The sequence below is a fragment of the Pimephales promelas genome, chromosome 19 (assembly GCF_988280905.1).
Source record: "Pimephales promelas chromosome 19, fPimPro1.hap1.1, whole genome shotgun sequence".
In the NCBI taxonomy this organism is placed as follows: Eukaryota; Metazoa; Chordata; class Actinopteri; order Cypriniformes; family Leuciscidae; genus Pimephales; species Pimephales promelas.
Genome location: NC_142787.1, coordinates 20,976,047 through 20,999,767, shown reverse-complemented (window position 1 = coordinate 20,999,767; position 23,721 = coordinate 20,976,047). Strand labels below are relative to the sequence as shown.

Here is a 23,721-nt window from a genome sequence, read left to right as displayed (position 1 = left end):
CGCAAATCCTACGCAAAGTTTTATAAATGAGGCCCCAGTATTGCTGTCAAGGAATGTCCATTTAAGATCACTATAAAGTAGGCAGTGCAGGGCAATCCCACATCCACCCACACCCACACCCACACCACTTTAAAGTAAATGGCTACTTACAAAGGAGGAAAGGAAGAGGAGGATGAGAAAAGGGAGAGCAGGAAGTTGTATAGGGGGGTAGATGAAAACAGAAGGGGAGGAGGGCCCCTGGTTTCTGGCTTCTTTTTTTTTTTTTTTATATTTGAAGAGTTCAGATGCAAAAGCCTCTAAATGCTATTTGAAATTTTCTTCTAGAATGGTCATTTTTATCAAGTTTGTATATTTAAGTTCAGTAATTTCACTTAAATGACAATTAATAGGTAATCTTCATTGCCATTTAAGTGAAATTACTGAACTTAAATATACAAGCTTGATAAAAATGATCATTTTAGAAGAAAATTTCAAATGGCACTTAGAGGCTTTTGCATCTGAACTCTTCATTTGGAAATGGTATAATTTATAATAGTTGGAAACTAAGTGTATGTGCAACATGTTTATTATAGTTTGCTTTACAGTAAGTTCAATACTCTAATAACAAGGAGTAGTTTTAGTAGTAGTTTAAAAAGCACATCTGTTCAATAATCACAATGCACATATTTTTTTGTCAACACCGTCAGATCTTCATCAACACCGTCAGATCTTCATCAACAGCGTTGGATGTATGTTTTTGTTAATTTTTTGGGGAAAAAATTTTCTTCCTTCAGTTTATGTTGTTTTTTTAAATAAAGGACCATCTGATCTAAATCTTCTTATGTTTTGTTTATTTAAGAAATTTGTTTTTACACTATTGAAATTAAAATCAAAGTTTAAAAATGCAAATATTTAGAAATCTGAGTTTTCAGAATTGTGTGAAATCACAACTTAAGTTTATATATTGTATTTTTTTACATATCAGTGTAACTATACACTATTACAATATACTTCAGAAGTTTAGATTCTTGTTGGATTGGAAGAATTAAAATTGTATACTTTTTAGTGTGTCTGACGGAGTTGACACAAATCCAGCTCTGAAGGGAAACATGTTTATTTGTTAAAAATATGTTTTTATTTAGAACCTGTTCCTTTACATGTTTAAATAGCTAAGACCTTTCTCTGCAGAAACATACAACTCTATTTGACATACTGTGTATTTAAAAAAAAAGTTTTTTATAACGTGTTTTGTCCCAACTCTCAAGAATCAGTGATATATATATATATATATATATATATATATATATATATACTCTAGAAGTAATGCTGTTGGGTTCTTCCCTGCTGTCCAGGCATTTTTCTCATTAGGAGCCTTTGACACTGCTGAGGGGAAATAAATGACCAGTAAAGCTTGTTTTCATCCAACAAAATGGGAAAGTGTGACTGATTGCCCATGCCTGAGCTGGAGCACGGTGGTCCAGCGTTCAAAGTAAGGTTTTTGGCTTAGTAATTAATAATTAAATATGTGTGTCTTTGGAGATCCATCAAGCATATTTGAACAGTATTTTAACTCAAGATAATCAGATGTGAATATAATATGCCCAGCAATGTGGCTTTATTTATTTATTCTTATAAATAAATAAAAATAAATAAATAAGGGGTGGGGTGCTTCGGTGTTGCATTTAGTTTCTGCTGCAGAACATGTCGGCCTCATCGCTCTGAAGCTCTTGCTGTATTGGCCAGGAGAAAGAAAAAAAAAACATTCTTTTATGTATTCTACAATGTAGAGGAGAGACAGAGAAGGAGGCCTGGTCAGATGTGGCCTCCCGGAGAGCCGGATGTTTGAGAAAGACAATATCTTGAGCATTGTGATCGAAGGCTGCCTCATCAGAGAGAGGGAGAGAGAGAGAGGGAGAGAAGGAGGTAGAAGTGAAGAAACCACATCTGCTTTCACTCAAAAACAATCAGCAGCAACACTGCAAGCAGCTTTCTAAAGCCTGCCGAGGGATGGCTCAGACCAGTAAATTTAGACATTCTTTGCTTGAGTGTCAACACAGATTGAATGTAATGCATGCAAATGGACGTGGAATCCCGATCAGTCAAGATGGCCAAACCAAAGGAGGCTGTTAAGTAGATTTCACCATGGGACACATGAGAATGAATGGAGCCCAGCTTGATGGATGAGAAGATGAGCATTCAATTTTACACTCTGGATTTAGCAACTGGATCATTTTCTGGAATAGGAAAATCTTAAGCCCAGTTTGTGTGTGTGCGCATGTGTGTTGAATACATTATATTATGTACATTTTTACTTCATTGATTTATTCAGATTGGAGGCAATCAAAACAACAACCTAACTTATGTGTTGTCAATTGTTTAAAATTGTTTTGATACTACTTTTATGCAGCTAATGTACTGGAAGTCTGCCGAGCCACAGCCTTTTAAATTATTTGAGGAACACTTTCTCTTTAAAGCTGAATTATTTACCGCTATATTATGAAGAATCTAGCCAGCTGGTCTTCCAATGTGTAGACTCATTCCATGGACCTTGATGAATGCGAGTGTGTTGACTTCAGTTCTAACACTGACCACTTCAATTAAGTCAGCCCTGGGCTCGAGTTCCAAAAGGAATGAAGGCTGGCTGTCCTTATGCAGAGGTGGAACACTTGTCAGCCGGTGCACGTGTTTGTGCCCAGTGGCCTTCGCGAAGATGACAGCAATCCAGGCCTGACCATGAGGAACAGTCTGTTTCCTGAAAACAGCACCTGGAAGGTGATGAGTATTCCATCGCACTGATGGAATACCCAGCTTAAACCAAAATAGATTTATCTTAGATTGATTACTGCCACAACATACAGACTTGACACATATTTAATCATATTATTATATGACATAAAATTTTAAATATGCAATATATTTATCAAAAACGCTCAAAAAATATTTGGGCCTAATTTTAAGATAAATTTCAATTGCACATACAATTTTCATCCATTTGAATTATGCAGTTTTAAAGGGATAGTTCATTCAAAAATAAAAATTCGATCATCATTTTACTCACCCTCAAGTTGTTCCAAATCTGTATGAATTTCTTTATTCTGCTGAACAAAAAAGGAGATATTTTGAAGAATATGGGTAACCAAGCAGTTGATGGACCCCATTGACATCCATAGTATTATTTTTGGAAAGGAAGTCAATGGGGCCATGAATAAATGCATTTAGAAAATACTTAAAGTCTCCCTGTGGTGAAAATCAAGCTTTTAAACATAACGTTTATATTTTTATGTGGTGTTTTTAATATGTTTTAAGACAAAGCATGTACAAATACACCACTGTTCTGTTCATTTTCTCTTTAAAACTGCAGTGAACCAAAGACCAACGTGGTTTGAATATGTAATTTTGGTAATCAAGGTGATTTGGTGATTTAGGGAATAAAAGGATTGACTACAGGGAGACTTATAATAAAACATATGCTACTAAAACTATGGCATGATTTATTTTTGAGTAAATAAATTAATACATATAAAATATCCTACAGTTATGCATGTGCTTTTGAGAATATCAAAAATAATATACAAAAAGAAAAAGCTTCCAAACAGAGATCTTTTTTTTTTTTTTTTTTGCAGAAAGCAGTGATCTAATAATCTATGATCCATCTGCCAATTTATCTTAGATTTATTTATTTTTTCAAATAGCACAAGGCAATATGAGATTGTGCTCTCCAATCTCCAAAAAGGATACGTGCTGACTTTAAACTTTGCCAAAATGTGTTTTTTCCCTGTAGGTGTTAAAATGCTGCCTATGAAGGTATCTCACTAGGCTTTGGAACAGAGCTAAACAAACCAAAGCTTTATCATCCGTCTTCAACTCAGTTTGAAACCATGAAGCCGAATGATGGTCCCTGCCAGATTAAGCCTAACAAATAGGTGTACTGTATGTTTTTCTCATTTACCGAGTATCTGGCATGTTAATGAAAGAACGTGTGTATGTGGAGCATGAGGACACTTTAGTCCCTGCTGAGAGCATTCGGTCGCTGAAGCATGGCTAGTTTAGCCCCTCTCAGCTCCGCTGGCAGAAAAGCCAATGAGACGAATGGACAGAACAGATCAAAGGCACCCTGGCTGTGGGACTGAAATCCACTTTACTGTAAGGCATCTCAGTAAAATAGGATTCATATTTTCCACAAGGCCCGGTTCCCTCGCTCTCCTCCCTCTTAAGAGAAAAGAGGTGAAGACCAAATGGAGAGAATAAGGTGGAAATTGAAAGTGGACGAGTGTCTGTGAGAGAAGACTGCGCAAACACATTCTTTCACACATCATTTCTTGTAATTGATTAGGAATTTGCTCATCTGTTCTGTTTTCAATTTCACAGCAAATCTATGAGACAGCTGAACCAGTCTGAGCCATTATCATTTTCATTTTTCACTTTAATCACACCAGCGACTGCAAACCCGAAGTGAAAACAGCCACAGAAGAATTTCCACATTTACTGTCACTCCCAATCACAGGTGGAGATCATTAGTTACTAGTCATTGCCTTGTACAAATCACTTTTCACAATTGGTATAGTATGGCATATTTTTTTATTAAAAAAAGAGGGTGGGATTCACAGTGTGGGTCAAATGGACCAAAATCCACAGTGGGTGAAAATCTATAAATACTTTGGTAACACTTTACAATAAGTTATCCAGTGAAAAAAAATAAAATATTCCAAAATGTATTTAAAATATGTTTATTTCATACTAAGTACATATCCATTATTATATTTACTGACACATTGCTTGAGACTTACAGATACTTACGGGTACTTCTTTATTGCACAATGTACATTTCTTAAAGGCCCCCTGATATCAAAATTTACGTTTTTTTAGCTTTTAGTAGGAATATGTTAGCCTCAAGGTTATGAATAAGTTGGCACGTTCCAAAACAATGAAAAAAATTCGCATTTAGAAGATGTAAGCATCCAAAACTTACAGTCTCCCACTTCCGCTAAAACGGATCTCGGATTTTTATGTTATCACCATGGACTTCTCAAATCAAATGCTCTCTAGAATCTAAAGCGTCCCGCTCCCTAGTCCCTATGCTATAGATATCACCTGACCAAAGCGACCGTAGACACATCACAGAGTATGGGTTGGAGATGTGTGTTCGGTCGTTCAAAAGCTCAAGTTTTTTTTTCTATTTTCCAACTCTGTTGGTTAAAAATAAAATGGCTAGAATATAGACCCTTTTACAGTTGGTAAACATGGTGACGTTTTTTTGTGGGCGGAGCTTAGGTGGAGGCAGAAAGATCCATCTGGCAGCTTCACTAACGCTAGTTAGCAAGGATTGTTAGCTTGTTTTTTAACAATGACTGGAGAAAATACGATATTATCTTAATGTGTAAGGTCACTCAGTGTCCAGGACCGCGATTGTTATTTCCAAAAGTTATTTTTAACGGACGGAACCAGATTGGCCGACCTGTAACCGCCTACACGCTCACTCAATGCATGGATGATCTGACAGGATTAACGTACGTTACCTCGGGTGAGTGGCCTGACTTCTACACCTACCTTATAGAGAAACCGATCGTAAAGAGAAACTGAGGCATATAAATCTTTAGATGCCTATATGGTCCTGTACAAGACTTGTGTGTACGATCCGCAGTTCTGCCGAGCCAGCGCCGAGACCACGACAATGTAAAGAGTGACATTACAGTGCGATTTTAATGATGTGAATATTTTCTAGAAATAAAAGTTCCAGATACAGCATATTCATTTTTCAATAATTCTTGCACCAAACAACATTACAAGATGACATTTAATAATAGTAACAATTATTTAAGCTCCTTATTATGTAGCCGAATCTGTGCCGTTTTGCATCGACCGCCTCCAGTTTTCACTTTGTTTTGCCTCCAGCTAGCGCCGTGACGTAACTGTGACGTCGGCGCAAAAGGGGTCTAGTCACACCTCTATTGAGTCCAATGCATCATTAGTGCTCAGATTCGGTACTATCAAGTACAACTTGCAGTCTTGCCAACGCTATTGGCTATTTGAAAAGCCATTCAATAGGACCGCCATGGTTCCTGTTTCAGTGGAAATTACGTCAACGCATCATACTAAGCTGTGTGTTCCAAGGCACCTCACTGGGCTTTTTATATTAAGCTGCCTAACTCACATTTGGTGCTTAGCAACTGGACCAAGGTTATATCCATACCCACTACCCATCCAATGAAAATCATTTTGCTTGAGACTGATTGCGCTTTGCCTTGTTCTGCCATGATACCTCAAAGCTCTCCCCCATTGGCCAAGTAACTCCTGCCAAAATGAAAGATGCCTCACACCCAAGGACAGATGTCTAATGACAGTGAAAACCCACCCAGCCACTTCTTCAGTCCCACTCTGACACATCAAATTCACAGTATGAGTGATTTGGACAGCAGTGAGTTGAATTCACAAACTAGCACTTAAAGGCTGCTGTGTGTAGTAATGCACCTTGAGTAGGCTGTTCATCATGCCGAATATGTGACAGCAAAGCAATATGTTTATCACTCATCTTCATGTGTGGCAGGTGCCCTCAAGTCCTCAATCATCTACAATAAACAGAGAAGATGCATTCCTTTATAAGTGTAAAATGAGCCTGATACAACCTCTCAAGTGCAATCTAAGGGTCATTGAAAACACATTCAAGGCGTATCAGTGCTAACTTGAATTTTATACAAAAGGTTTCGACTAGTAAGCTAGACATGCAACTCTGTTCCACCGAACTGCCTCGCTGCATATTGCCTACATAGACAGGAGCCTTCTATAGCAAGTTAACTGTTATGAACATCATAAGTGACAGATTTCAAACGCTCTATATTGGCAGCAACTCTGCGTCTTATAAATTACAAACACAGTTCAAGGGAGAGTCAACTCACAAATAATTTGGATACAGGTGATGTGAGAGGAAACAAGTCTAATAATCATGACCATACAGACAAAACTAACCCGCTCTCATCCTTTAGCGTCACATAGAACGCTATATGACAAAATGGCGCTATACTACGCACATGGCACCCTTTATCGTTAATATAACACGCGAACCCAAGTCGTCATGAATCCTTTAGCGTAATATGAGACTACCCCACACCTAAACCTACCCATCACAGCGCGTGTTATATTAACGATAACGGGTACCATGTGCGTAGTATAGTGCCGTTTTGTCATATAGCGTTCTATATGACGCTAAAGGATGAGAATGCGTTGGACAAAACACACATTTAGGGTAAAACAGTGAGTTTTAAATCGAAAAATAGCATTGATTTTATAATAGCTATATAATAATAATGGATTTTTTTTTTTTTTTACAGAGCTTGTCGCAGTGCACTCTGGTATTGCTTTCATCACAGACGATACATTACATACTGTACTATAATAATAGGAAAACTTAATTCATTTCTGATTCATTAACTGTGTTGAAAGTTGTAAAACAATATGGTAAGATTATTTTTATGTTGTTGAAAGAAATTAACCATTAAATTAAGACACATTCTTTTCAACTTACTATTCTAAGACTTCTGGAAAATGGTTACATGAAAATATAAGCAGCACAATGGTTTTCATCATTGTTAACAATAAGAAATGTTTCTTGAGAAACCAAATGAGCATATTAGAATGATTTCTAATAGATCATATGACACCAAAGACTGGAGTAATGATGCTGAGAATTCATCTTTACCATCACAGGAATAAGAGCGAACACAAAAAAAGGTCTGTGTGGATGAGGGTGGTTTTGTTCAGATGGTTTGTTGTCGGTTCTGAATAGAGTTCTCTTGCTTATCTTGCCATCTTGGATTCCAGTCTGGCAAAAAGCAGTCTTTTCTCAACATCATGACTTTTATTAGAGTCATGGGCTATTTGCTGCTTAGTCACAGTTTATTAAGTGCAATAAATGGAAGTATTCTGCAAAGAAAAAGTCTAAAAAGGCAATAACAAGTTTATTTAATTGCAGTATTTTTCCATTAGTAATGATGACTTTTCTACTGTTTTCTACCTATTCTCTACACACTGCATCATTTTAGTTTAAGAAATGAATAAACATGCATTATTATGTACTCGAGTCCTGATGTTACCAAGAAAAGGACCAAATGTTTTCATTCATTCACCTTCTCTCTTTGATGAAAAAGAGGGGAAATTACTAAATGAAGAGTCATAATATCCAACCTGAGAGGAAGCAGTTACAAGCCCAAAATGACAAAAATGGAATACAATAATAACATAAAGCAAAACAGAACCAAGGGAAAAAAATTGAATAAATCTATGATTACAGGTATACAGTAATATTACAGTTACTGCTTTACTGCAATATTACTGTATATAGCGCAAAGTCCAACCTTTCTATCCATCTACTACGTATATTAATAAAAACTCAAGATTTCTGAGGCCATGCAGTCCATTTGCTTGGGTCCTGATCTAACCTCAGTGCGGTAGCTGTGAAGCAAACTTTGCTTTATGGATAATGGATGTCAAGAGCCTTTTTTTCCCCCTAAAACTTCAACAGCTGACAAAGTGCAGTTAATCTTTCATTTCCCTTAGAGGCACATCACCGACAGCCAATTGGATGTCTGCTTTAGAGAACATATAATGATACACAAATGAGTCTCCGGACACTGCTCCGCAGGTGTCTGCTCTTGTTCGACGGCCAAAGACTGACGCATGCGTGTGTCAACAAACAATTCATAAAAATTCAAAGGCACATTCCAGAGAATGGATTATTGTAAACTTATAAACTTATGTTCAATAATGTAGAAATAACAAAAAATACATTGACTAAAGCCATTTTTACTCATTTGGCAAATCTGCATTTCATGCAATTCGTTTTATTGCGATGGATGAGTGGATGGAATGAAGAAGCAGATGGATGATTACATAAACATTGTTGAACATGATGGAAAAGTCACCAGGTCTCTTTTTGAGCATTAGAACACTAATCCACAAGGTTTTAAATTTGCACATAGTACTTATTAAATTTTATAGGAATTCCATCACAACTTTAAGAATTCTTAATCTAATATATTATGACATAATTCTCTGCTATTTATTATGTGGTTGTATATCAACAGAATTACACAAAACGATGGAAAGAATCATGATCTCATGCTCTCAAATACCCGCCATTTGCTTTGATTGATTGAGCCATTCTCCCTGAAAATTGCAGAGCCTTGCAGAGTGGGGGTCTGAATTAAATGGATCTCTTTTGAGAACAGACGTTTCTCCTCATTCTGTTCATCTAAACTCCACTGATTTTGAATTACAGCAATGAAAACATAGCTATAACTGGGTAGGTTTCCACTGTGAGATTATTGGTCAGAATTTTTTTATCCGAACGCAGCGTAAATCAAGAACATCTCAGAGCTCCCGGGACCTCAGTGGTTCCCTGAGATTAGGAGTCTGAATTAATCTGCAGATGAGGACAACGGCAGACTGAAAAACTTAACCGCTTCATTTTTGTGCAAAAAGTTAAAGAACTTCACCGGTGAGAAAAGGGGAAGTGATAAAGGCATGCTTAATAATAATGTGATGCAGAAATATGGGGGAAATTAAATACAAAGTGCAAAAATACATTCTTCAAAAATGGGAAAGTGAGTGGGAACACAAAAAGAGTGAGAGAATGCTAAAAAAAATTAAGATGAGGAGAAAAAAAAGAGGGAGAGAGGCCCCAGACAGGCTGGAGCAGGCCAGCGCAGGAAAGGCTGTTTTTTGCTGAAAGGGAGGAGAGAACTTGCCAAGAATAACCTTCTTTGCTGTCATGCAGCCATTCAGGAGAGGCACAGGGAGCGAGAGAGAGTAGAGAAAGAGTGAGAGAAACGCCTTAGGAGATTAAAAAAACACATGGGTGCCAGTGTGCTCTCTATTATTTTCTTCTCTATCCCCTATTGATTCACCCAACCATTTCCATCTTTCTACACTCTGCAGTGTCATCAGACCAAAACTGAAAAGAGGAGAGAGAATCTGTCTGTACAAGCACTAATCATTTCAATATTCTCCCACTGGCATCTATAGACAAAAAAAAACATGCCAATAAGTATTAAAACCTTGTGAAATTTTGTTCAAATTCTGTTTAAAAGCAAAAGTCAGACAGACGTGACTTTGTTAAAAATGAAAATTTCTGTTCAAAACTTGTATTATTTTCTTTCTTGAGAGGACACAAAAGAGAAAATGTCATGGCCATTTTATTTCGAAATAAAAATGAAAAGAGTTATCAGGCTCAAAGACTTGTCAGCAATGTGAAATGAACAAAACAAAAAAATGCAGTTGTTGTTCACGATCATCTCCCTTTTCTGCATATTCAAACTTTCAATGTCATGAGTCACATTCACAGATGATTGTTGCATTTTGCCCCTATTGGCTGCGTTCAAGATACAAAACTTGCAGCTGAAATCAGATCTGAAAATTTTGCCTATGCATATGGTCAGAAATCCATGCATCTCAAATAACTACTCTTCATTGAAAATTAATTACTTTTGTTCTGCTGGAGAAAGGGCAGCCTAAACCTCCTCTTTTTAATGATATTTACTGCATAGTGTTTTCTTAAGTAACATGGTATCAAGCTCATAGAAATGAACCCCATGGTTTGTCAATGTTTTATTGTACCTATTTAATCTACAGTGAGTTTCCACACCAGGGAGAGTAGTATCTTTCTTCATGCTATCAGTGCTGACTGCAAACACATCCGGAAAAGGAACTGCTCCAAGATACCTGAAAGATCTAGAATGAAAATATAATGTATAATCATTTAAAGGGCATTGTTAACCCTTCAGCCGTGACAAAATTCAGCATTGTCTATAATACTGATCTTAACCCAATCAAGCAATTTATAGCCGTCCAAATATCGCCATGATGTCTAGGCAAAAATGAGGCAAATTTGGACTGTCAGTGAAAATTTCATAGACGCCTAAACCACAGCTCAAGAATATACGGACAGGCTTTGCATAGAACATGTCAAAGAAATGAAGCCAAACACCTTATAAATCACTGTTGACTTTGCTTACATGATGGAATATCATACATCTCGCAAGTTTTTATTACAAAAATTACATGCAACCAAATTCAAGTTTATTTTGGCTAGAAATGGGTTACTCATAGCTGGACTATATCAGGTCTATAGTTAACCGAGATGGTGAAATGATGGCTATTGCTTGCTGGGAATTGTCGTTTTCCACAACGGTTTTTATAATAATAAATAAATAAACAGTGCATATTTACTGTACAGTGTCACAGGCGGTTGGAGGAAGGCAGACGAAAATTAAGAATAAAGTTTCAATACAAAGTTTAATGAGGATAATACAAATAATACTCAGACAGGACGGGCAACACAAACTAAATGTAACGTAGACCAAACACTAAAAGTCTGTGAGGGAAGAACTTAAAGTCGGCATGAAATAAAATTTGACAAATCTACTTTTTATATGTAATATTGTAGTGTTTATTATAAATGATTTATCTGTGCACTTCAATATTTTTAAAAAATTCATGTACCCTTATAATCTTTAATCAAATACATTACTCTTCCCTCCCCGATCGAAACGACCTGTCTTCTATTTCGGTCACGTGAAATGGCGAAAGGGTGCGGCCAGATCCAATGAGGGTGCGGCTATCGGTGCACCGCCTCTCAGAGAATCGCATTCAAATCTGCCTCCATTTTGTTTGCAACGGCCAACCTCCAACGATCCAATCAATTCCCGAAGGACAAAATCAAGCCCTGCCCTACATTTTTTTCACTCTGATATACGCCACGACAAGGAAAAAATGACAAATTCCGTTTCACGCCGACTTTAAGTAACTCAAACAAGATAATTAATGACGTCCCCCTGAACAGAATGAACTACTAACAGTAACTATAGAAACAAAGGAGTGGCGGGAAACTTAAACAAAGGAACACATGATGTGAATGAAAACAAACTAATTCCATAAGATAAACTGAACATGGCTGTGTGACAAACAGTAGCATTCAATGAAGAAAATTAATAAATGTGAAAAAATAAAACACCACATAGACTTCACTGAATTAAATATACACTGATTCTTAAAGCTACTGAAGTTATTTAGTCATGAGCAGTGAGTGATTTTCTTTTTGTCTTTTAACATTATTGACAGACAGCAGCAGGTTTATTAGGCTACTGTCACTTTAAGAGCATGCTCTCTTCAATTGTGGAGACATTTTAATAGTTCACAATCTAAAATCATGATATCACACATCCATTTGTGCAACTAAAGTGTTGCTTGAATTATTATTTTTTTATTCATATATACTTTTGGAAAAATGTTTGTCATCATAATTATAATTCTGGCATTTATAAGTAACTAAAATTATGATTCTACCAAGGTAATTCCTAAAACTATTTTTAATAATATATATATATATATATATATATATATATATATATATATATATATATGAAGCTGTACTGTTAAACTCTAGTGTATTTCAGCTATGTGTTTGCTAGACCACTGTGATTCCACCTTTTTATTATTTAAAATATTTCCTCAATGATTAAAAAGCAGAACAAACAGCTATATATAAGCGATATAATGTCAATTTTGTTAGGCCTATCTCTAGTCAGTCCTCATTTCATAATTTAGACAGCATGCTGTGAATTATTCTCAAAGGGAAGCAAACAGCTGGTGTGAAACATCCACACAGAGCAGATCAAAAGAGCTGATAGAGAGAGAGAAAGAGAAAGAAAGAGAGATGTCAAGGAGACAGAGAGACTGAGCAAATCCCACAGGCCTTTACCGCAGCACGGTGTTGCACACGAACAACACGTCTGCCTTCTAAATCAGCACCTCTCACTCTCATTGCTCCATCCACCCAGCAGGCTTTGAAGAAGTTACTTTGTCATTCAGTTCCCCAACATCCAGCAGCCTGCACCACAATAGCATACTGCTCCACCAATATCCCCCCTCCTTTCTAAATGTTTGATTTTTATGCAATGAACTGCAGAAATGACATTCACCTCAGACAGATTTGAAGGTCCTTTGAGAAATACATTTTGCTAGTGACGCCTTAAAAGGATGGACGGAATAACCACAAATCTCTACAGAAAATCGTTGCTGCGTATACTATATAGTAGGTAAAAAACATTTCGTGAGCTGAGAAGTATGTCCGAATTCATAGTATTCATAAAACAGTAGTTGAAAAATACCTGAAAGACCTTTTATTTCCGGTGAAATGCTGAAGTGCACATTCCATGGACACTTAACTATCGCATGAGGCCACAAGTGGATTTGTGAATGGAGGTAAAGCGATGCTGCTGTAGGTCACATGACCAAGTCTGAATTTCACTCATACTACAAACATTCATGCTATATAGAACATACTTTCTTTAACGGTTGCAAAGAAAAAATATAGTATTACTACTATACCGTATGCAATTTCGGACACGGCACATGTCTGTTCTATCTACCCATCATGCATGTTTTTTTTTTTTTATTGGATAATGTGGGTAGGAGTTAACACTGAGTAAATTAAATGGTACATTTGAAATAGAATTGAAGTATTCAAAATGTATCCACATATACATAGGCACAAAGACAAAAGTATTTTAATTAATTTTAACAAAGAAAACATCAATTAAAGTAAAAAATTAAATAAATATGTTTAACCAAACATTTAAAACAGTTTAATTATTGTTTACAAATATGTTGCTAAAAAATGTAACAAATAATAACTTGACAAATTATGGTTAAATGCAACAGTAGATCTGCAATAATATGCTCTAAAATATGCTTTATAGACAAAATGCAATTTCAACATGTCTATTTCTAAATATATTGTATTGCTACATTTAATTGCAAGAGAAGCTTTAGCGACTTAGTTATTCACATTTTTATTCTTGATCAAATTATTATTAATTTGAACATTGATTCCTTCATTCTATTTTTAAGTGGCACTAGTCCTCCATAGAAATGGTCCAAGAAAGGTTTATGGAAAGAAATTCAGTGGACAGCATAAAAAATATTATGCTGTCTTAAATACAGTAATATAAAAACATATTTCATGCAGGCTTCTCATTTTTTTTACCAATTACAGAGTGCATTACCAATAAGGTTTTATTACAGGTGATGCATGTAACAGTTTTGGAAGATAAAATGCTATCTCTTACCCCAGCTCAATGTGAAGAATCATCTGTAAGGAAGATATTTGTAGGTGGGTTTCAGAGGAAAGTGTAAATACTGTGGCATTCTGTTTGTTTGAGTATCACGTCCAACCCAACAGTCGACATCTGTTTGTCCAAACAACAGCAGATGGGGGAATGTTCAGGAACATCTGCTTGAAAAAATATATGTATATTTATATGATAATTTGAAATATGAACTCAAAAGACCATCACATACTTAATCTTTGTGCAGGAGGACAGACTCCTTATGGTGCTGTTACCCACCCGTGGAGAGAGAAAGAGATAAAGACCTTGTTGACACTGAAAACACCATGAAATCGAAGCACATCATCAGTATCTATTATTCGATGCTGCATATTTAGTCTCTTGTGCTAATCATCGCCATCCTAATCTACTCAAACCTGTACCCAGATGACCCTCCCATCTGCACACAGCATGATCAGAACATCTTCAAAAAGACTAAAACAAATCCATTGAACAAAGTTGAAAAGTTTTCAGCAATTAGTCCCCAGTTACGAAGAACAAACCACCATTAGTCTTAAATTAGGCAGTAGATTTTTTGCTGTACAGAAATTTGTGGTACAGTCATGTAGCACACAATTGCTGAGCACAAAGGATTTTTAATATTAATAATTTGTGATCTAGTCAGCTGTTACTTAAAGAGAATGAGAGAGATGGAAAGAGAGTAAGGTAACAAAGTACAAAAGCGATTAAGAAAAGGGCCTCAGCCAATAGTGGTGAAGCTTTTAAGTGCCTCTAAAAGTTCCTTTTTAAATTTATGTTGTTTACATTTAAATATTGTGAGCAGATTTTTTGTTGCAAAGACTATAATGTTATTAGTGCAAGTAAAAATCAGAATTCACTTGTAAACTCCTCAACCCTGCTCACCTATGCTGCGCGCCCCGTTTCCTTGGTTAAAATCGCAATTTTCTCACGATTTACAAATAGTTGAAAACATTTGGGATATTGTAAGTAATCAACTAAACAAAATATATAACACTGTCCTAGTTGTTTTTTGATATCTTACTCCAAAGAAATCCGGCATATAGTACCTTTAAGTACCTTTTAAATTAAAATGTAATACATTCTAGACACGTAAAATAAAATGTTTCAAACCTTTTTTTTTTTTTTGCCGATAATTATTTCCAACAGCTCAAAAAAAACAACAACAAACATTTTTCATAATGTTAGAATATTTCATTTCGAGTTTGAATAATTGCCATTTATACAGAATAAATACCGGGTATCTCTAAGTTTAGTTCAGTACTCTCGACTACAATCATGGGGAAGTCTGCTGACTTGATAGTTGTCCAGAAGATAATCATCAACACCCTCCACAATGAGGGTAAGCCACAAAAGGTCATCAATGAAAGGCTTGGCTGTTCATAGAGCGTTGTATTGAAGCATATTCATTTAAAGTTGACTGTGTGTGGCAATGAGAATTGGAGTCAAGTGAAGCAAATTCAAGAGCTTGGGAGAGTGCATCAAGAGACATCTTCAGGAAATGGGCAACCACTGTCACATTCCTATAGTACCAAGACACTTCTGAACCAGAGACAATGTCAGAACAACACGGTTTCTCCTTAACTGGGCTAAGGAGAAAAAGAACTGGACTGTAGCTCAGTGGTCTAAATTCCTCTTAGGTTTTGCATTACATTTGCAAATCAAGGTCCCAGAGTTTGGAGGAAGGGTGGAGAAGCACAGAATCCAACTAGCTTGAAGTAGTTGAGCACTTGCCTAGTTTACTAGTTGAGCACGGACTTAGCACTTGCCCAGTGCCAAAACTACTACTGGTTCACCCGCCATGATACTATTACTGTGTTTGATTGGCCAGCCAACTCGCCTGACCTGAACTCAAGACAATCTATAGGGTACTGTCAAGAGGAAGATGAGAAACACCCAAACCAACAATACAGGCGAGCTGAAGGCCACTATGAAAGCACCCTGGCCTTCAAGGCTCAGCAACGCCACAGGCTGATCGCCTCAATGCCACGCTGCATTGATGCATTTAAACTAAAGGAGCCCTGACTGCACGAGTGCATAAATGAACATATCTTTTTCGCACTAAATATATTTTTTTGTATTGTAAATCCTTTTTAGATTTATTTTAGGACGTTTTTTAATAACTTAAGAAACTTGATTTTTTTTTTTATTTCATGAGCTAAGCTGTAATCATTAAAATGACAAAAGATAATCTCAATCCTGACATATGAGAAACATACCATGAAAATATGTTTTTTAAATCAACTCAAATTGTTATGCTAATATATTTCGTAAAGAAAAACATTGTTTTCAAATACAAGCATTTTCCTCAATGATCCTCACTGTATCGGATTCTGTATTGGCCTCTCTGTGTAGCTACAGGGGGCCTTGTGCACTCATGATTGGATAGAATAACCAAATAAAACGAATTTTTGAAAACAACGGCTTCCTGACTTCTCCCTGAACCCTCACCTTATCATTCTGGGGTCACAAAGCCTAAATTTGATCAACCAAAAAAAAAAGAAAAAGAAAAAAACAACATTTGGCATACTGCCACCTCTGTTTCACCCTGAGATTTGTCTCAGAGAGGGAGAACAAGTTCTAAACCAAGTCCAGCTGCAGTAGACTATGAGTTCTGCATTATTACCCCTCCTCAGAGCATCATATATTATTTACAATATATATTATTTATTATTTTACAGCTTATTTACAAAAAACAGCAAAGTTAATGCTAAGAAATAGCCTACAATAAAACTTTCAGTAACACAGCTGTTTTATTAAAAAAAAAATAATTAACTGCGAAGAAGTTAAAAACCAGTAGCTATGCTCCTAAATGCTTCTGTGTGTGCACAATTTCTTAAGAGTATTCACCTCAGTAAAAAAAAAAGCTGTGTTTATTATACGATATCTTTGTGGCCAAACATGTCGCCCTTGCATGTGGTGGATTGGAATTCCAAAAGAAATCAGATATACGCGTTTAGACGTACGTCAGATGTGTCAGATATGTAAAGTGTTCCAAATCAGACACTTCTTACATTTCAGTTAGGATTCTCTTTTATAAGGCAGCTCACTAGGTTTTGAAACAGAGCCTGAGGGCGTTTTCACACCTAGCTCGTTTAGAGCATTTGTTTCAAAACCTTGTGCGTTTTCTCCCTTAGTTTGGTTCGTTTAGGTATATATGAATACAGAAATCGTGCTCAATCCGCACTTAATCGCTCCGAGAGCACCAGAACAAGGTCTTCGTCCGATTGAAAATGTCCAAGTTGTGTGTCTGATTCTCTAAGTTTTTGTTGAAAACCAAAGAGCACCTTTTCATCGTATTTGCTCTGCATTGCAGGAATGCTGTTCGAAGCCTTGTTTTCTGCTCTAACTGCATTATAAGTTTATATATATATTTAATTTTAAATGTAATTTAATATACATGATTTATGAGTCAGTCCGGGAATCAAGTAAGTGTTTGCGTGTGTCACGACAGCAAAAATGTCAATACATCTTGATGGAGGAACAGGTGAACTCTGACCAATAAGAGGATGTTTTACTCACATTTGACTTGCACTTTGAGACGTTGCCATGTGAAAGCGAACCAAACCAAGAAGAAACTGCAAAATTGTCACTCATTAAGCCCCTGTTTTAGAACAAAGCAAACAGTCTACAAAACATACTGTAGGCTACTAAATTTCAAAGGTACTTTCTCTTACATTGAAGTATTTTGCTGGACAACATCCATTACTCCACTTATCAGACTGCATCTTCATTGAGTGATGTGCACTAGTGTTTACTAGAACCATTATGGCAAAAAATAACTTAATATTAGAAGAATTAGGCCTGAAGGACCTGAGGGAAGAGGATGGGTTTTAAGAAACCACATCCAAGAAACATCACTTGCTTAATTGATGTAGGTCTATAAAAAAAAACCACTCATCCTGTGTCCTATTAGCAAAGCAGAAAAACACTAGAACCGCCATCCTCATGCTCTCAGTCTGTAAAGGACACACTGATTTATTATACTTCATGGTTTCGGATTGGGCCAATGTTTATGTTTACTGACAGGAAACACAACATTTAGTGAGGGCTTTCAAAACAGCATTAACATAGAGCCCGGGCCAAGACAAAATGCCACCCACATTTAGAAAGTTGTTTCTTGTACTGATCTAACAACCATGTCAACAAAACATCAGATAGCCTTATCTATTTAGTCAGCCACTGCTAAAATGCATAAGAACCAAGGATACCGTGATTCATTCTCTTTTAAGGTTGGGTTGAACAATCCTGAACTTGAGTACTCAAAAGCAGGAAAACGACTCAAGCAAAACCTTACAGTTTGCAAGATAAGGCTAATATGTCTGCTAATTGAACTGCTGTCAAATAAATGCTATCTGTGCAATTTACTTCTTCTAATTCAAGCAAACGCATTTAAGATTTGCCAAAGCAATTCATTCCCAACAAAAGGAGGACAATAGTCCTCTCTCGGTTCCCTCTCAAACATATGGAAATGTTCAGGAGCACAATAATAGCCTATTCTCAAAGCATCTCTATTTTTACATAATTGAATAAACATTTACAGATAGACAACAGACTGCATTCCCAGCCATATGCATTATCTATCTTAAAACTGCAAAAAGCTGCAGTAATGAGAGTGTGGGATCCAACAAACCTCAATCCAGCTGAAAAGAGGAGGGGGAGGGTCATTAGCTGGTTTGCTGTTCTTAAAGTTGCCATGAAATGCAATTTAAAGAGACAGTTCACCCAAAAATAAAAATTTGCTTTTGATTTATTCATTCTCAGTCCAAGAAAGGTGACTTATTTTCTTGAGTAGAACAGTAAAGAAGATTTTTAGCTGAAACGGTGATCCTCTGTGATTCACATAATGGACAACATGACATCATGACTTTTGTGTAAACATACACGCGGATAGCTCAAAATGCGTATAGATAACACGCCACTTGACTTGAAAGTGGCGTGTTGTCTATACGCATTTTGAGCTATCCGCGTGTATGTCTACGCAGTTAAATGTCAGAGTGATTCAGCGTGTATGTACACTACACGCCGTTAAATGTCTGAGCGAAACGAAGCAAAAAGTAGATCTACATCTGGGGAATGATATTATTTTTCCTAGGATGGTAGGGGAAGACTCATAAATGCTATTAACCCCAGTGACGGGTAGGTTTAGGGACAGGGTTGGGGTAGGTCATATATTTATATATACAGTAATGTAACATTTAGTCAACGGCGTTCATAAACACGCTGAAAAGCGATTATGTTTGTTGATAGCACGCCAAAAATGGAAATACGAATTGGCGTGTCATGAGATCAGTCTGGTAATGGAAGTCAACGGTTGTCATGATCATCACTTTGAGATTCAAAAAAACATGTGCAGATAAAACTAAATGGATTAGAGATAAAAAAATATTGTAAATAATGTTCTGTGTCTTCTATAGACCGATCATTTAGCTTCTTAAGATCTCAATGTAATTTTGTTTTGTCTGCATATGTTTGTTTGTTGGTACCCATTGACTTCCATTTTATGAACCCCGTTTTTAGCTCAAAATTTTCTTTACTGTTCTACTGAAGAAAAAAGTCAACTACATCTTGGATGGCCTGAGGGTGAATAAATTAAAAGCAAATAAAATGTTTGGATGAAGTATCCCTATATTTTTGTCTAAATCATGTTATATATCTTGTTGTGAACAATGATTGTACACATTCATGCATAAAATTAATTAAAACTAAAAAAGTCAACTTTATCTTGTGGTGAAGTTATACACTTACAAGTTCCAAACTTCTGTTAAATTGCGTAAAACTTTTGCTCGGAGGCCAGCTGGTCCAAGTCCCCTAAAACTAACTGAGAGCGTAAACTAGCTTAAGCAGTTTTTCTTTCAGCAAGGAAAGGCAAAATCTAATGGGCTAAATTTGACTTCTCTGGCTAGATTGTAAAGCAGTTGTGTATGTGCTGGCTCATGGCAAACATCCAATCACAACCCCAGCTCAAAATCGCAATGAAAGCGCGAAGAAAAGATGTGATGAAACAGAACAAGCTGTCATCCTGCAGTGTGATTGTTTGACAGCACTAAACTGCAACGCCATCCATAGGGCCATTCATTATGCTGACGCCGATTATGACCGTGGAAAGGAGGGAGGAAGGGATGGAGCTATGGAAGGAAAGCAAGAGGAGGAGAAGGGGTATGAAGATCCTGCGGGAAGTGATTATTAATTCATTGTGAATGGTGATGCATGTTTATGCCTCATACTTCACTTGTGTTTGGACTCTGACATTTTTTCTTTGGGAATATATGGCACAGATCTACTCTAAGCTGGTTGCATTGACTGTTAAGCCCCTGTTTATTTGATTTGACTTATTTTGTTTGTTGATTGCGTCATCTCTGAATGTGTCAGTGGCTATCGTCAACTTCCATTAATCTCCCTTTCATCTCTTTAGCACTGCAATGCTGAGACAGATTTTCACAAAGGAGGTTTTCTCCTTCAACAGAGGCTTTGATCTGATCCTCCCCACCTTCTCTGGCGGATAACAGATTGAGATGGATCCGAGTCATAATAGGGCCAGGAGAACCAATGAAATATGCTTTATAGTTGCGGCCCATGTGCGCAGATGGTCTATTCCCATCAATGATCTGAACACCGGGATGCATGATGTAGATTTCAGACTGATTTTATGATCCAACGTCAAATGGCAAGTGCCAGGAAAGGTTCTCCGTTGTGCGACCGCTCCTGTCTATTTTTAATGGACCGAATCTCCGCTCCGCAGAGATAGAGACAAGGCAGACAGAGAGAGTGAGCAAAACACTTTCTTTGATGAAGTGGGGCAGGTCCCATCATTAGTGGCCGTCCTGTGTGCGAAGCTCCATGCCGCGGGGATGTGATTAAATCAGACCCTGCAAGACAGCTTTAAAGAGGCATGAACAAGCAGCTGCTTTTCAACATAGTAAACATTCAGCATATACTGAAAAGGAATCTGTGCTGTGTCGTCTCTCTCTGATTAGCCCGTTCATTTATAGCCCAGCTGAGCTGCTCCGCTTCATTATACTTTGCGGTTTGGAAATACTTTCAACATGCATTTTTAATTTGTCTTAGCATTTGCGCAACGTGCATTGCCTTTTCCCCCATTTTAGTGGGAAAAGAAGACAGACGTCTTGATTTGTTTAAAAAGCCAACATACAAACAGATTGGACATTTACTAGAGTATGGTCACAAAATGACTATGATTAAGCTAAATCTTCATTGGAAAAAGCTCACAGTGGTGCACAAAAAAAGCACTGACAACTGAAATTTGTATAAACAGGTCTGAATGTTGTGTACAGCTTGAGCAAGCATTACAGAGAACAAATTAGCTGAATGAAAATTGAGCCGTCTGAATGCATCAACACAACCGGTGATGTGGGATGCAAATAATATGTCTTACTGCACTTTGAGGGGGAATGGAGCCCTCGGTGGAGATGCAGTCTACCATAATCCTTTCTTTATGATGCCAAGTGAAGTAATGCGACCGGTCTACACAATGACTCCACACAACCCTGCGCATTTATGAAACCATAAACTTAACATTTATAAAAGAAACATTGGGAAACTTTTGAGCCTCTGAAGCAAGTATGTCCAAATGGAGCTGAGTTGAGAAACCAGTTGGGAAATTTTGTGTTTACACATGTGGATGAACAAATCTCTTTCTGCAAGCCTTTCTTACATTGATAGCTTGATCCTTTAGAGTCCTGATCCAGATTATGGAAAAGAAAAGTAAGATTGTTGAATTACAAGTTACTTTATGCTTCATCCGGAAATGGCATAACGGCAAAAACATAATGAAACTCAAAGAACTTCCAACTCAACCACAAAACCACTTCAGAATTGGGGGCCAGGTCTAGCAGCAAACCCTAGGGCTGGCATCGAGAACTGTAAGACAAAGAAAAAATGGGGGAGGCAAAGCACATTTTAGGTAGGTTTGAAAAGGCCCTTTTGTTTTTGAGCATATACAGTAAAGTGGTTTGGAAGAATTGGCCAAAGCACAAAGTCCTATTGGAGTAAAAGCAACTTAGTTGCTTATTAGAGTCTGTTTTGTGTTGGCAGTCATGGTGAACTCAGATTGCCCTGATGCTTGAAAAACTAGCAAAGATGAATTGCTTAATCCTCTGTCTACCCCTCACATATGTTGTTAAATCATTGTGGACCAGTTTGTCAAGACAGTGGAATGAAGAAAAACTCAAGAGCAAGCAATCAATCATTTTTGTACATGCTCTCTTTACTATAGGGAGGCTTTCCTTATTCACTCTGAAACAAAGTAGTGACATTTAAAAAAAAGGACACCCGTGCGTAAATCTAATGGCAATCCACACAGTAATCAAGTATGTGGGGACTGTGGACTGCCAAAACCTGTGGATCAAAGAGAAATGTTTGATCTAGCTTTTCAACCCACAAATGTGGTCAAAACTGATGCAGCATTTGAGAAACCCTTGTCAGTAAAATTCAACTTTGTTATTATAGGAATAATTTACTTTTTAAATAATTAATAATTAATATTATTAGTACTTTTCCCCAAAAAAACATAAAAAAGGCATTGACCCCAAACTGAGCCCTGAACAGAGGTGCATATACATAATGCCGAGTTCAGACTGCACGATTTTCAAAGTAGTCGGGTCGCTGTTCTTTTCACACTGCATGAGTATCTTGGCCAGCATTCAGTCGCTGCTGTGTTCAAAGTACACGATGGATCGGCGACAGAAGGTTTCACACTGCAAAAAAAAAAAACACACTGCGCAAAACAACTATATACGTTTCACAACAAACACACGTGAGATGTGACAAGGAAACAACGCGACACGAAATCACACGTGCAAGACCGGAGTTCTCACGTGAGACTTTTTTTTTTTCGACCCAGTTGTGGTACACGTCAAACAGACACGGGTGCTCCTGCCAAATTTCGACAAATTTTTCTTCCATTTCTTGGGTCCAAATAGACCGAGAATAAGCCTTTTTCTGAAACAATGCCATGCTTGTTGATATGTGATCTATAACTCCTCCCCGAACTCCCCACTGCTCAGTATCTTGCTCTCTCATTGGCTGTCGGTATTTGCTAATGTAGTTTTCTGTTAGGACACTTTTCACACAGCAGGATTTTGAATCGCCGACAGGTCCAGATATTTGAGCCCGTTCTCATCCCAAAGCGCCATATAGGACGCTTTTGCAAAAGCGTAAATATGCAATGCACATGGCACCCTTTAACGTAAAATGAGACGCAGATATATTTGGGCAGAAGGCGCCCCCTAGTGGTCTAACCCTTACCCTACACCATACCTAAACTTAACCATAACCGAAGCGTCTCATTAGACGTTAAAGGGTGCCATGTGCGTTGGATATTTACGCTTTTGCAAAAGCGTCCTATATGGCGCTTTGGGATGAGAATGCGTTGGATATTTAGCATGCCAAATATCTCACGGCGTCGGTGACTCGTCAGCGATTCTCTTAGGTCGCGTCTTTGCTCATTCACATTGCGTGATTGTCACTCGCATGAAAGAGCCCCGATTTGCCTATGATTTCGGCCATTTGTCGATGATTTCTCGAAACCCGTCGGCAAGCCAAAATCGTGCAGTCTGAACTCGGCATAAAATGCTGGGTTATG

At 37.3% G+C, this 23,721-nt stretch overlaps 1 long non-coding RNA gene across 2 annotated transcripts; it reads right to left on the bottom strand.

Annotated features, from left to right (window-relative positions):
• Positions 1–1,773: 1,773 nt before the first annotated feature.
• LOC148970800 (uncharacterized) lies at positions 1,774–14,259 on the bottom strand. 2 transcript variants are annotated; one of them, XR_016147739.1, is made up of 3 exons: positions 14,100–14,259; positions 3,038–3,077; positions 1,774–2,787 (listed from the first exon to the last, which is right to left on the bottom strand). It is a non-coding gene; the product is annotated as an uncharacterized LOC148970800 (long non-coding RNA). The 2 variants fall into 2 exon arrangements; XR_016147738.1 differs by having other exon boundaries at positions 3,038–3,074.
• Positions 14,260–23,721: the final 9,462 nt, after the last annotated feature.